General features: G+C 43.9%; 1 protein-coding gene and 1 long non-coding RNA gene across 2 annotated transcripts in view; one reads left to right on the top strand and one right to left on the bottom strand.

Annotated features, from left to right (window-relative positions):
• Window positions 1-16,259, bottom strand: part of LOC125181591 (microtubule-associated protein 1B-like) — a 66,309-nt gene that overhangs the window by 24,744 nt on the left and 25,306 nt on the right. The gene's annotated exons all lie outside the window — the stretch shown is intronic.
• On the top strand, window positions 2,876-10,496 carry LOC136788709 (uncharacterized). Its single transcript, XR_010827341.1, has 2 exons — window positions 2,876-8,721; window positions 9,173-10,496. It is a non-coding gene; the product is annotated as an uncharacterized lncRNA (long non-coding RNA).

Consider the following 16,259-nt stretch of genomic DNA (forward strand, 5'->3'; position numbering starts at 1 on the left):
TATTTTACTCAATGAACTGCTATTAACTAAGGCGACTTATCCATTTTTTAAACTTTTAAAACTTTAGAAACTTCATTTGTTTCAGTGTGTTTCTTCCTGTTTGTGTTTAATATCATTTAAGGTTGACAAAAAATAGATTTTTTTAATGAAATACTACAAGCAGAGACACTTCATTTCCCAAAAGAAATTGTAACATGTCAGTGCTTCCCAGCACTGGCTAGCAATGCAGTTATCACTATTTTTTCAGCCTTCACTAGCAAAATTTCTGTTTTGTCTTTGAACTACATGCTCAGTTCTTTGACTCTAGTGAGACAGGGAACAAGATAAAGGATGTTGATTCCATAGGTCTTAGATAACACAATTATATGTTAATGACCACAAAGTTAAGGGAGTAAAAGAGTGTATGCATAGATAATAGCACCAGAAAGAACTGGCTTGACTGCTGATGTCTGTCAAAGACAGGAAAGGTCAGAAGTTTAGCAGCGAGGAAGACTTCTGGCCTTCATCAAAAGACCACCAGAGTATGCTGGATGACCACCCAAGGACTCCAGTACGCATGCGAATGGGGGCGGGAACCTATGTTAATGATTCTTTGGAGAGCTGATGAATATGCAAGAGACTTATGGGAAATTAGATGAATATGCATATAGGCCACTAATAAAAGCACACTGCCGGTAACCCTTGGTGTGTGTTAGGCAGATCGATCCCACACACACCCGGCACCGTAATAAAGAATACCTGCTTAATAACTTTAGTTATTGAGTTTTCACTGCATCAGTTTGGCGACCCAGATGGGACACTCTGTCCAGCTGCAGGAGCTGCTGAGATGTGGGACTCTCTAGGCGTGCGCCAGGAAATTCTCGGAGGGACTCCTCACCTCAGCTGGCTCACCGTGGGGACAGACAAGAACCATCTTTTCCAAAGGTATTCTTCTTGGAATTTTGTTTGGTTGGTATACTGTTGTTTTGTAAGGTATCCATAAAGCATAGAAGATGTTCTATGTTGGGTGCCGTATGTGGGAATAAAAATGTTGTTTTTGCAGAGTTACATTGTTTAAAGGTAAGGAATGTGGTATTGAGATATGCTTGCAGTGATAAGAAAACTTAGCAGGTGACCTTGTAAAATGCAGACAACCAGACTCCTTAGAACAATTAGGTGAAGATCATGGTGTCAAGTCCAGTCAGATAAGTGAAGAAACATTACCACTTCAAATAGTAAAAAAATCAAAAGAAATTTGAAATTTAACAGACCAGCAACTGAAGGCCATGCATTGTCTGTGAAGCATCAGATAGATTGTGAACCTGGATTACCTACTCAGTGGGGAAACAGGGGAGAGTCCCGGTCATCGAGGAAAGAAAGTATATAAACCATACTGTGTGACTAGTAGGCGCCCTCCTGCTTGTGGAACGCCCGCCATTGCAATCGCGAATAAATTACTACTTCACTGAGATCCTCGCCTGAGCCTAAGTTATTGGCTACGGAGTGTTTCTCACAATCTGGGGGCTCGTCCGGGATCCAGTCACCTACCGGGGAGCCCCACCGCCGCAGCAGCAGGAAGGCATGCCCCGCTGATTTCAGCGGTCCTGTGCATCAACGGTGGCGGTTCTGCGGAGAGCTGACAGAGGGCCCGAAACTGATTAAAGAGGCAGGATCCATGAAGTAGTGGGGAAGGGAAGAAGGTAGGCACTCCGGGTTTAAGAACTGATCCGGTAACTCTGTGCACAGACCGAGGTAAGAAATATTAAGTATTGCCTTGGGGGTCGGGTGAGACTCTGTGTGATGTGTGATTGAAACGTACTTTTGTACAAAGCAAGTGTGGAGTCCTGATCCGCGGTTCCGTAGCTCCACGAGGGGCACAGCCAGAGCCGGATGAAGCATGAGATAAGAGAGAGAAAGGAAGAGTCTCGGGAAATTTGGTGTACGGTAAGCCCTTGCACAGGGAAGTGCTTGGCAGTACACCAGGGAATCTGGTAAACTCATAGGCGTGCAGTACCCCTTGCACGGTAAAGTGCTTGGCAGTACACCCCCATTTTCCAGAATCAGAACGTTAGTGTGTGGTACCCTGCAGGAGGTAAATTTCTGTAGCAGCACACTGACAAGGGCTAGGACAAATGGGAAAATATGGGTTCCAAGGAACAGGGAGATATCCCTGGGGGAGTGCCTACCGAAAATTCTTCCTGAAGAATGATAAGAAATTGGAAAAATAATCACAAAATTGGAGGAAATGATAAAAGAAGAAAATGGTTAAATATTGTGTATCAGACTGGACAAAAGAACCAATTAAGGAAACAGCAGTATTTTGGCCAAAATATGGGTCTGATGAAAATTCAGACTTGAAATTTATATGTAAACAATAAGATTCCTTTTTCGGAGAAGGAGCCAAGTTATGCTCCCTATAATCCTAATATTGCACCGGTGGCAGCAGCAGTCGCTCCAGGAAGGGAGACAGGGCCTGCAATTAACACTGTCCCTGGAGAAGGAGTGCACTCTAGGCTCCGGCAAGAATTAGAACAACCTAGAAGAGATACTGAGAATTTCGCCTTCCCTGATACTAGCAGTACTAACACTCCTATGTATCCTCTTAGGTGAGCTCCCCCCCTCCTTACCAGCAGAGAGGTTAGGAGTTTTAAGGAGATGAAGTCTTTAATTGAGGATCCCATCAGGCTAGCTGAACTATTAGACCAGTTCCTAGGACCTAACTTATACTCCTGGGGGGAAATGATGTCTATACTAAGTCTGTTGTTTACAGGGGAAGAAATGAGAATGATCAGGAGGAGAGCTGCTATACAAGAATGAGAAGGAGCTCATCCTCTGGGACCAGGGGTAATACCGGCAGGGCAGAAATACCCACTTGCTGATCCTGGCTGGAGTGGTGATAGTGTGCAGCACAAGGGGTCATGTGGGAGACTTGGGGTTGGGGTGGGGGAGTGCTTGGGGGTGAGTTCCGAGGACCCGGTATCCCAAGGCCTCTTGAAAGTTCATTTTGTGATTAAAGCTTGGAAGATATACAGAAAAAGCTCCAGAAGGTGGGGGGATGTAGTGAACAGTCACTGTGGGGGGCCTTCCTGTGGGAAGCCCTGAAGGTGTGTGTCAGGAGGGGAGATGAGAAGGAAAAGGCAGAGAGCGAAACTAATGGTATTGACAGTGTAGCAGGTAGTCAGGCAGAGGATTGGAGAAAGAGGAAGAAACTCTTCAGGGGGAGTCGGGGCCAGGATGGAAAGGAGAGGAGGAGAGATGAAGGAATGGCAGGCAAGGAAGGCTGCCTGTGTTGCAGCCTGAATCTTAGCAGGGACAGGTTTTGATGGGGTGTTTTAAGTGTGGCCAGGCTGGCCACTTCAGGTAGGAATATCCAGAGTGGAAGAAGGAGAGAAGGAAAATGGGATGAAATATGGTATACTGATATGTTGTTTCAGCATCCTGGAGGGAGAAAGGTATGGAATTAAGTTGGCCAATGACTGAGCCTTTGGTGAAAGTACAGGCTGGAGAAAGATAGAAAGAAGTGTTAAAAAGGGTTATTGAAGGTGTTAAAGGTGTGGTATGTAGTGGTTGACAGAGCTGTTTGAAGTTGAATGAGCAGGGAAAGAGGATGTAGGCATTATCTAAGTAACAGTCTAGAAGTTTTGGTATATTTGCTGTGGTGTTTGGTCAGTTTCCCAAGTAATAGGGAGGGACGGGGGACGGGGGGGGGGGACGACGACAGCCTGCTCCACCAGGGGCCTCTCCACAGGCCACAGTGGGGCTTCGGCTCAGGCGCCTGGAGTGCCTCCTCCCCCTCCTTCTGTGCTGACTTTGGTGTCTGCGGGAAGGTTTCTCACTCCTCGTACTCCCAGCTGCTGTTGAGCAGCAGGTTTTTGTTTGTTCGTTTTCATTTTCTTGGATGTGCTCTCACAGAGGCACGGACTGTGTTGCTCATGGCTTGGCTCTGGGCAGCGGTGGGCCCCTTTGGGGCCGGCTGAAATTGTCCCTTATCTGCCATGGGGAGTGTGATAAATTAGCGGGTGTTTGTTCATTGTCTTTAAAAGGAATTCAGAGGATCTGCTGAGAAGATAAGGTTTTGCAATTTACGACCTTGTTAAGGGGGAAGACTAAGCAAGTAGATAGTGGGGTGGGGGTGTTGGATAAACATCCTTGGTAAAACAAAGACTCTGTGAAATACTGTTTCCCGCTTCACTACCCTCCCCCTTGAACACGAGCACAATGCATGATCATTGAAAGAAAAACAACGACCCCCAACAACGAACTGCACAGCTTCAGAAGGTCCAACAAGTCCTGACAAGCCGAAACTTGGATGCTATAAAACGGCGACACTGAAAGGGGAAAGTTGCGTGCTGTGGTGGAGCGGAGACTCCCCAGCCGCCCAGCGCTGTTTTGCTTGTGCCTGCTTACTTAATTAATAAAATATTTCTGATAGACCAAGAAATTTGTATGGTCTCACTTATAACAAATTTGGTGCCGTGACTCGGATAAAGACGGATTGACTGGGAATCCCTCTAGGGGAGGCGCCCCGCCGATTCTGGCGGCCCCGGGAACGGGAAATCCCGCTCGAGCCCTTCACCGACGAACCCAAAATTAGGCACAAGCAAATAAAACCGGTAACCCCAAGCAATCTTTGTGCACGAAGACCGAACGAAGACCCACGGGGTGGGTAAGTATAGGCCGGTGATCCGTTCGGTTGGGGTTGGTGATCCCGGAGTGCGTCTGTGTGAGACGTCCAATTGCGGACGAAGTGAGTGCGGACCCCTCAGTAGTGCGGTTCCCACATCCCGCGAGGGACTGGGCCACGACCAGGGGGAAGCGGCTGTGTGTGTGTGTGAAGGCACTCCGGAAGATGGGACAGAAGAAGAGTAAGCCTTCTGGTCCCATGGGTGGGGTAATGCCTAGTGCTAGGTTGCCCCCTATTCCCACAGATAGTCCACTGGGGTTAATGATTAAGAATTGGAGTGATTCCCCTTTTAGGCGGGGAAAGGATAAAGTAAAAATGATTCATTATTGTGTTGAAGTTTGGGGAGGTAGGCAAATTATTGGCCCATATTTGGGTCGTTTGAAGACTGGGTTTGCCAAGCCTTAAACATTTATGTAAATACAAAGGAACCTTTTTGTTTAGAGGGGAGCGAATATGCGAGCCTTTGGATTGGCTCAGAGAATCGAGTTAATCTGTACCCTCTGTACCCTTTAAAAGAAAAAGGAGGGGCAAAATTACAAATTGTGGAGCAAGAGATAAAGTACCTGGGTCACCAGTTAAGTAAGGGGACTAAGAAGTTAGACCCAGGCAGAATCAGTGGAATATTGGCTTTAGCGTCCCCGTGAACTAAAAGGCAGGTACGGCAACTGTTAGGGTTGACCGGATACTGTAGACAATGGATAGAAGATTATAGTGGAAAGGTTAAATTTTTATATAACAAGCTGAATAAGGATGGATTACTCAAATGGACAAAAGAAGATGAGGAACGACTGAACAAGTTAAAGGAGGAACTAGTACGCCCCCCAGTGTTAAGCTTACCAGATTTAAGGAGGCTGTTTTGTTTTGTTTTGTTTTTTTTGTGAACAGCGCAGCAGGCACAGCATACGGAATGGGCAAGAAGTTAAAAAAAAAAAAACAAACCTGTGGCCTATTTGTCTAAATTATTGGATCCGGTTAGCCGGGGTTGGCCAAACTGTTTGCAGGTAGTGGTAGCTGCTGCCTTGTTAGCGGAAGAAGCACAGAAGATCACTTTTGGGGGGGAAATCAAAGTAATATCTCTACACAATATATGCGGGGTACTGCAACAGAAGGCAGAGAAATGGATCACTGACGCCAGATTATTAAAATATGAAGGAATTTTGATTTCCTCTCCAAAATTAACATTAGAAACAACCTCCCTACAGAACCCTGCTCAATTTCTTTATGGGGAACCAAATGAGTCCTTAGGACACGATTGCCTCCGAAATATAGAAGAGCAAACGAAATTGAGACCTGATCTAGAGGAGGTGGAATTACCCATCGGTGAACAGATATATGTGGATGGTTCCTCGAGAGTAGTCGAGGGAAAGCAAAAATCAGGATACGCGTTAGTAAACGGGAAAACATTTGAGATAGTGGAATCTGGACCTTTGAGTCCTAGCTGGTCCGCCCAAGCTTGCGAGCTATATGCCATATTGCGGGCCCTAAAATTGTTGAAAAATAAAAGCGGTACAATATATACAGATTCAAAATATGCTTATGGGGTAGTACATACATTTGGTAAAATATGGGAAGAAAGGGGGCTCATCAATTCACAAGGAAAGGGTTTAATACATCAGGAATTGATTACCCAGGTTTTACAAGCTATCAGAGAGCCCAAAGAAATTGCCGTAGTACATATAAAAGGGCATCAAAAAGGCCTCACCTCTCAGGTTAGGGGTAATAATCTAGCAGATCAGGAGGCAAAAAGGGCAGCATTAATGAGTATAAGAATTAGAAGAACGAGGGAAGATTGCCCAGACTGTGGGAAATACTTAATACTTATACTTAAGATATAGTAATTAATATAATAATAATATAATAATATATAATAATGCTTAATATAATACTTAATACTGTGGGAAAGACTTAAAGGAATTTCCATGTTATGATTGCTGGAGTGAATGGGGAGTTGATGGGATTGAATGCAATTGTTCTGAGGAAGAAAGCCCGCCTTATAAAAACTGCTACAAGTGCGGGCCGACTAACTCCCTGTGGTCGAATGGACCCATTCCCCTCCCCTTACTCTGTTTCACTATTACAGAAGAAGACAAGATGACACAAATGGGGGTTCAAAACAAAAAAAAAACAAACAAAAAAAAAAACCAAAAAAAAAACGATAAAGGGAAATGGGTACTGCCTGATGGACGGGAAGTGTTACCAAAATCAGTAGCTATGAGGGTGCTACGGAGATTTCATGAACAGACGCACTGGGGTACTCAGGCGTTGGTGGATCAATTTGCCACATATTATATGTGTATAGGGATTTATAATATAGCAAAGAGGATCGTAAATGATTGCATAACTTGTCGGAGGGTAAATGCTCAACACATGAGAAAAAGGGTCCCGGGAGGAGGACGAGAATTGGCACATCGACCTTTTGCAAAGATTCAATTAGATTTTACTGAACTTCCAAAAACGGGGCGATATAGATACTTATTGGTTATTGTAGACCACCTCACAAACTTTGTTGAAGCATTCCCTACGGCAAGGGCCACAGCTCAAACCGTGGTAAAGATATTATTAGAAAGCATCATACCCAGATACGGGGTAATAGAAGCAATTGACTCTGATCGAGGCCCACACTTTGTGTCAAAGGTATCCCGAGACACGATGAAGGCTCTGGGAATTAAATGGGAATATCACACTCCCTGGCATCCTCAGAGTTCGGGAAAGGTAGAACGAATGAATGGTGGAATTAAAAAGCAACTAACAAAGCTTATGATAGAGACTAAAACCTCCTGGGTGAAATGTTTACCGCTTGCACTATTGAATATCCGGACATAGCCCCGAGCCGATGTCGGAATCTCACCTTTTGAAAGGCTGTATGGTATGCCTTATGATTTAGAGATGCCATCTGATCACCCCCAGGTACAGGATATCCAATTAAAACCTTATTTAATACAGCTTATGAACCGACGGAGGGAGTTGCAAGCGAAAGGCTTGGTGGCTAGATATAGCAATCCATAGGATACAACCTGGAGATAGGGTTCTAATTAAGACATGGAAAGAAACGTCTTTAACACCACGGTGGGGAGGCCCCTATGTTGTTTTACTTATCACAGAGACGGCTATCCGGACGGCTGAGAAGGGGTGAACGCATGCCAGTCGCGTGAAAGGACCGATCCAGAAAAGCGAATGGGAAGCGGTCGCAGGCCCTGATGACTTAAAGCTCACGTTGAAACGAACTCGATAAGTATGGTCTAACTGTCTATGTATCGTAAAAAAAAAAAGGAGGAGAGGGGACCCTGTTTGATCAGAAAAAGGTCGCGGTTACCTGAGAAACTCCCCTGAAGAACACTGCTGCTGCCAAGAAGAACCTGCACCTTGTAGTTCGCTGCAACCGAACTGACAAGCGAGGCAGAGAGTGAAACGGTGGGGAATTACGTGGCCAGGTAAAGAACTCTGGAAAATGGGCCCTAGCCATTTTTTTTTTTGCGATACATAGTAATGGGTACGATTGTTTACACTGTTCCTGGGTCTGCGCACCCTCACAAACCTTTTAAATGGAGCCTGATTAGATGGGAAGATCACCATGTTGTTCAGCAGATAACTACTGCTGGGGGACTGATAGGGGAGGCATCATCTATATAAAGAAGGAAGAGACTAAGAGTCCCCAACGGGTGGGACCAAATCAGAAACTGTCGGGGAGTGTTTTGAGGATTCAGCCTACACAAGCTTTTAGAATGCTAACTCCTAATAGCCCTAAACCACTGGAGGTTGCTAATAAATCAGTAAACCCGGAGTACGGGATTAGAAATGAAGGGGTGACCGGGAATAACATATGGAGAATCATGAATGCTAGTTATCAGTTGTTGAATCAACCAAATCCAGACGTGCCTAGACCTTGCTGGTTATGTCTTGATATAAGGCCCTCATATTACGACGCCATTGGGGATCTGGGAGAGACCACCCGTTCAAACGAAACCGATCCCCCACAATGCAATTGGGGAAGGGATGTAGGAATAACGTTAACGGAAGTAACTGGGAATGGCAGATGCGTAGGCACGGTCCCTGGTGATGTGGGAATAGAAATGTTGTTTTTGCAGTGTTACATTGTTTAGAAGGAAGGAATGTGGTATTGAGATATGCTTACAGTGATAAGAAAGCTCAGCAGGTGACCTCCTAAAATGCAGACAACCAGACTCCTTAGAGCAATCAGGTGAAAATCACTATGTTAAGTCAAGCCAGATAAGGGGAGAAAACATTACCATCTCAAAAACAGGCCGGCAACTGAAGGCCAGGCATTGTCTGTGAAGCATCAGATAGATTGTGAACCTGGATTACCCACTCCAGTGGGGAAACAGGGGAGGGTCCTGTCATCAAAAAGTATATAAACTGTGTTTTTGGAGCTGGTAGGTGCGCTCTCCTGCTTGTGGGGCGCCCGCCATTGCAATCGCGAATGGATTGCTACTTCACTGAGATCCCCGCCTGGGCCTGGGTTGTTGGCTACGGAGTGTTTCTCACAGTAAGAAGTTCCATCTATGCAATATTACAGAAAATGTTACACAGTTAGACAAAGAAAAATGGTTAATACCAGCAGATAACACCAGATGGGTATGTTCGTCTCTGGGGGTAACTCCATGCTTATCTTTGAAATTGTTCAACTCGTCTCATGATTTTTGTGTACAGGTAGTAATTATACCTAGGATTCTTTACCATTCTGAGGAGTATATGTACATCCAACATGCTATGGCAAAAAAAACACTTAAGGAAGAGAGAGCCTATTACGGCTGTCACTTTAGCCACTCTGATGATTCTGGGGGCTGCAGGAGCCGGAACTGAAATTACCTCTCTGGTAAAACAAAGCCAAGAATTTACCTCTCTACGCATTGCTGTAGATGAGAATTTGGCCCGTATCGAGCAATCTGTATCAGCTTTAGAGAAATCTGTACGACAAAATCGTAGGGGATTAGATGTGATTTTTCTACAACAAGGAGGATTGTGTGCAGCCCTACGAGAGGAGTGTTGTGTATATGCAGATCATACTGGAGTAGTAAGGGATACAATGACTAAATTGAGAGAAGGGCTAGAAAAACGAAAAATAGAAAATGAAGCCCACCAGAACTGGTATGAATCCTGGTTTAATTACTCACTTTGGCTCACTACACTGCTATCAACTATAGCAGGACCTTTGTTGCTGCTCATATTAACACTAACTTTTGTACCATGTATATTCAATCGAATAATCGCGATTGTAAAAAAACCGATTAGAGGCAGCTCACCTTATGCTTGTGCGTGCGAAATATGAATCTCTTGAACAGGAGGAGGATGACGCAGAAACTTTAATATTGAGCAAACAAGTGCTTCAAAAATTCATCAATGAACAAAATATGTTAGAAAAAGAAAAAGGAGGGATTGTGATAAATTAGCGGGTGTTTGTTCATTGTCTTTAAAAGGAATTCAGAGGATCTGCTGAGAAGATAAGGTTTTGCAATTTACGACCTTGTTAAGGGGGAAGACTAAGCAAGTAGATAGTGGGGTGGGGGTGTTGGATAAACATCCTTGGTAAAACAAAGACTCTGTGAAATACTGTTTCCCGCTTCACTACCCTCCCCCTTGAACACGAGCACAATGCATGATCATTGAAAGAAAAACAACGACCCCCAACAACGAACTGCACAGCTTCAGAAGGTCCAACAAGTCCTGACAAGCCGAAACTTGGATGCTATAAAACGGCGCCACTGAAAAGGGAAAGTTGCGTGCTGTGGTGGAGCGGAGACTCCCCAGCTGCCCAGCGCTGTTTTGCTTGTGCCTGCTTACTTAATTAATAAAATATTTCTGATAGACCAAGAAATTTGTATGGTCTCACTTATAACAGGGAGGCTTCTGGATTTTTCTCGCGGGGGCTGCCACTGCAGCCCCCCCCCCCGAACCTTGCCATCGAACCCAATACACTGGGGCATCTAGGTCATTACTGGCCTGTAAAGTATCAGGGATTAAATTAACTAATGAAACCCTAAAAAGTGATGGGGGTAGAAGGGGCTGGGATAACAGTGCCACCTTTGGGGGATACCAAGCTGAGACTAGGGGATAAAATGATCACTGGGCAATTATTGTATGCACCTGAGGCAGGGACTAACTTGTTGGGAAGGGATTTGATGATGAAATTGATCATTCAAATAGTAAGTTGTTAGACTGGAATAGCGGCGTTATTAATGGGGTGCTCTCAAACCCTGAGAGCAAAGATATATTTGCCTTCGAGTGGAAAAACCCTGAAATGGGGCGGAAGCAACAACACAGATGGACAATTTTACCTCAAGGGTTTACAGAGTCACCGAAACTATTTGGGCAAGTTCTAGAACAGATTTTGGAGCAATTCCAACCTCCAGAGATGGGGTGTTACTGTTACAATATGTGGATGATCTTTTATTGTCAGGACAGGAGAAAACATTTGTGAAGGAAGCCACTAAAAAGCTATTCAACTTTCTGGGAAAACAGGGCTTGATTGCATCGAAAAATAAATTACAATATATGGAAAGAGAAGTCAAGTATTTATGACATCTAGTGTCTGAGGGAAAACAGAATTAATTCAGAGAGCATTCAGGGAATTGTTGAAAACTAAGAAAGAACTAAAAAGTTTTAAGAGAATGGTTTTTTTTAAGGAATCAGGAGCCACGAAGTCTGAGGGAAAATGGATACTTCCTGATGGGAGAGAAATGCTGAATAAAGCACCAATGAGGCAAATACGATGTTTTACATCAAGAGAGTCATTGGGAGGTGCAAGCAATGTGTGATGTTGTGCTAAAAAAGTATGTCTGTGTAGGAATATACACTTTAGTGAAGCAAATATGCAGAGGATGTACCATATGTCAAAAGGCAAATAAAAAGGTCATCTGTAACTCACCTAGAGGGGGACGGGAGCCAGGGATTCGACCTTTCCAAAGTATACAGGTAGACTTTACTGAGTTACCTAAAGCAGAGAGACTTAAGTACTTGTTTGTCCTAATTGACCACGTGACTGGATGGGTGTAAGCTTTCCCCTCCGTATCTGCCACTGTGAACATCGTGACTAAGGTATCACTGGAGCAAATAGTCCCTAGATATGGGATAGCTGAAAACATTGATTCAGATCAAGGAAGTCATTTCACTTCACAAGTACTGCAAGGGTTAATGCAGGCCTTAGAGATTGAGTGGGCTTTTCACACCCCCTGGCACCCCTCCTATTCTGGGAAGGTGGAGCGAATGAACCAGACATTAAAGAAGCAATTAACTAAATTAGTGTTAGAAACCCAACTTCCTTGGGTAAAATGCTTACCTTTAGCACTCCTACAGGTTCAAACAGCACCAAGAAAGGATATAGGAATTTCACCATATGAGATGCTGTTCGGATTACCCTATCTGGGCAGAAGGGATGAGATACCACAATTCAAAACAAGAGAGAATTTTCTTAAGAACTGTATTCTGGGGTTGTCCTCTTCTTTGTCGTCTCTCAGGACCCGTGGGTTGTTGGCTCAAACCCCACCTTTGGAATTCCCCATTCACCACCATCACCCAGGAAACTGGGTCCTGATTCGGACCTGGAAAGAATCAAAACTCCAGCCTGAATGGGAAGGACTATTCCAAGTACTACTAACCACTGAAACAGCCGTAAGAACTGCAGAAAAAGGTTGGACTCACTGTACTTGAGTGAAGGCATCTGTCGACCCTGGTACCTGGGAAGCTGTTCTTACAGAAGACTTGTTGGAAGTTGAAATCGAAGAGAAAAAAATCTCATAGTGGACTCTGAGCAGGAAAAAAGCTTACAATTGTAAACTAACCTTTTATTTTCACAGGTAACTAATGAGTGTGACTTGTGATTGAGAGAAAGGACTGGCCTATAGCGAATCGTGCTCCCAAGGGGTTTTTGTTCTAGTAGTAGTGTACATATATCTTGTTCTTTGTATTGATAATTATTTGGAAACCTAAGGGTTAAAAATAATGACAGGGAAAAATCAACTATTAATTTTGTTTCTAGTGATTGTAGGCCTCAGATAAGGCATTGGTCAATTGGCAACTTGGAAAAGGCATGACCAGACAATAGTAAGATGGGATACCCCGTCAAAATATGGGTGAATGTGACAGAGGGTTATGTACCACAATCCGTCACGTTTGATGCTTGTGAGGTGTTAGCTTGTGGAGATTTAAATGCCCAAGGACACTTGAGCAGAGAGAACAAATAACTGGTAGAGACCCAACAGCCAGATTGAGAATAGCTGTATGGAAACGATCCTCTATTGCCATCAGAGAAAGGGAGAAACTCAAGGAGAAAACAGGAGAGAAAACAGGAGGCCCTCTTTGAAATGTGGCAGTTCAAACATTTGAGATTGAAACAGGGTATGGGGATGAGAATGCCTGGATAGAATGAGTCAAATATACTGTCCAGAATCTCAACCATAGCAATTGCTATGCTTGTGCCTCGGGACGACCGATTGCCCAGATAGTGCCCTGCCCATTGGGGTGGACCAAGTATTCCCAGGGGATGCGATGTATGATTGCATTGTACCAAGAAAAGACTGCCTGGGGAAGTGAGGCCTGTAAGTCTCTCTCTTTGCTATTCCCTTCCTTGTGTGATAGCAATATCAGGGTTCCCCCTGCATTCTCTACAGCTATAGGTAACCATATAGCTTGCCTCTCACGGCAGGGTGTGAGTGCTACCCGGTATCTGGGAGGATTTGTCTTGCGCACGAGGACCTTGAATGCTACCGAGGACTTGATGGGAAACTGCTCAAGACTTGAGATTCCCCAGGGCAGATCTCTGGTGGTACTGTGGAGGGAAGATCTTACCGTCCACCCTACCATCTAACTGGGGAGGCACTTGTGCACTTGTTCAATTAGCTATACCCTTCACCCTGGCATTTGAAAGAGAAACATCACAAATACCCAGAAGAAGTAAAAGAGGCTTAGGAATATCATTCGATGATAGAGTATACATAGATTCTATTGGGGTGCCTAGAGGAGTTCCCGATGAACAGGAAGCCAGGAATCAAATTGCTGCAGGGTTTGAGTCACTGTTCTGGTGGGTAACAATCAATAAGAATGTGGATTGGATTACTTATATTTATTATAATCAGCAGAGATTCATAAATTATACAAGGGATGCGATAAGAGGAATCGCTGAACAACTAGATGCCACCAGCAAAATGGCTTGGGAAAACAGAATATCATTAGATATGATGCTCTCAGAGAAAGGAGTTGAGTGCGTGATGCTGGGCAATCATCGTTGCACTTTTATACCCAACAGTACTGCCCCGGATGGCACAGTAACTAGAGCATTGCAAGGGCTTACCACCCTTGCCAGTGAATTGGCAGAAAACTTAGGAACAGACACTTCCATGACTGGATGGTTGGAATCTTGGTTGGGTAAATGGAAAGGGATGGTAATGTCCATATTTACATCCTTGATTGTAGTAGCAGGAGTTTTGACAGCCATTCGTTGTTGCACTATCCCCTGTGTAAGAGGACTAGTACAGTGGTTAATTGAAACTGCACTGTTGAAACAAATGACCATGGAGCCACCACCTTACTCAGATAAGATGATGATATTAGAGGAGATGGAAAGCAGAGAAAGTGAAGAAGAGGAAGATATCTACCAAATTATACCTTCGAGAAAAGTTTTGCAAAAATCAACAATTTATAAAGAAGAAAAGGGGGGAATTGTGGAAACAAAAATGTTGTTTTTGCACAGAGTTACGTTGTTTAAAGGGAAGGAATGTGGTATTGAGATATGCTTGCAGTGATAAGAAAACTTAGCAGGTGACCTTGTAAAATGCAGACAACCAGACCCCTTAGAACAATTAGGTGAAGATCACGGTGTCAAGTCCAGTCAGATAAGTGAAGAAACATTACCACTTCAAACAGTAAAAAAGTCAAAAAAAATTTGAAATTTAACAGGCCGGCAACTGAAGGCCATGTATTGTCTGTGAAGCATCGGATAGGTTGTGAACCTGGATTACTCACTCAATGGGGAAACAGGGGAGGGTCCTGTTCATCGAGGAAATGAAGTATATAAACCATACTGTGTGACTAGTAGGTGCGCTCCTGCTTGTGGAACGCCCGCCATTGCAATCCCAAATAAATTACTACTTCACTGAGATCCTCGCCTGAGCCTAAGTTATTGGCTACGGAGTGTTTCGCACACATACTACTAGTCACTGGGTGTCCATGTGATTTAGTCAGTATTTTGTTTTAGTTTTGGATTTGTTCTGGTACTTTGACTCTGAATGTGTTCTTGACATTGAATAACGGAAAACTCTTAATGGATCACAATTTATACTGGGAGATTTGTTGTAATAAGTGATACTATTTGTAGTAGTGATTGCTGTTTTGTGTTGCTTGAGTGAAAGGTATAAGGGGCTTCTTTGTGTGATTGTGCTGTGTGAGTGAGACGCAGCATCGCTGTGAAGTGAGTGCGGAGTCCCGATCCGTGGTTCCACTATTCCGCGAGGAATATGGCTGGAGACAGACGAAGTGTAAGAGATTGAGAAAAGACATCATAATGGGAAGAATTTCGAGTACTATTGATAAAAAGACCCCTCTGGGTTGTATCTTGGCCCATTGGGAGGACGTTAATGGGCCATCTGGAGGAAATGTTAATCATAAGACCTTAATTAAGTATTGTAACCAATGGTGGACTTAATAGAGAGAAGAAAAAAAAATCAGGATCCAGACTGGGGAGACATTGATCTAATGTTGGCGGAGATGATGGAAACAGAAAATCAGCTAATTCTTAAAACAGACTGAGTTCATGTGCGAGCTCCAATTGCCAATGGGACTGCTCAGGGAACTGTAGACAATTGTGTTCCCCTGACCGACCCCCACCGAGACCCTAATCACCCTGGAAATTTTGAACGGTTATGTAAATATCAAAATCTGATTCAATTGGGAATTGAGAACCAGTTCCGAAAGCTAAAAATCATTCAAACCTGTATAGTATCCAACAAGGTCCAAAAGAAAACTCTACGGAATTTTTGGACCAACTTTGAAATGCAATGAAAAAAAATATATCTACATATATATATACCAATTTGGACCAGGCTTCGGAAGACAAACAGAGGCAATTGGCTAGCCTCTTTCTAGGGCAATAGGCCCCTGATATCGGAAAGAAATTATAGAAATTGGAGAGACAAGATTTGGGAGACCCAGAAGGGTTATTGAATGCAGCGTGGAAAGTATTTAGGAATAGGGAAGATGCGAAAGACAGAAGTTATCTAAGATGATAGCCATGGCAAACAGCGACTGCACTACAGCAGAAAGAGAGAAGGAGGGCGGCAAAGGGGGAACTGAAAAAGGTAAAGAAAGGACTTTAGAAGGGTTTAGAGAAACATTAGGACAGAACCAGTGTGCGTACTGCAAGAAGGAAGGAGGCTGGAAAAAAAAGAAAAAAAAGAAAAAAAAAGAAAAAGAAAGGGATTGCCTTAGGTTGTTGCAGGATAAACTTGCAACAGTCAGAGCAGGAATGACAGGGACCTGGGGCATCTACACTAGCAGATCCACTGGTTTAAATAAAGCTAGGGAACAAAGAGAGAGGCATGGATTTTTTTTGTTGGATAGGGGAGCTTCTTTCTCTGTGTTAATCCAA

The sequence above is a fragment of the Anser cygnoides genome, chromosome W, assembly GCF_040182565.1.
Source record: "Anser cygnoides isolate HZ-2024a breed goose chromosome W, Taihu_goose_T2T_genome, whole genome shotgun sequence".
Taxonomy (NCBI): domain Eukaryota; kingdom Metazoa; phylum Chordata; class Aves; order Anseriformes; family Anatidae; genus Anser; species Anser cygnoides.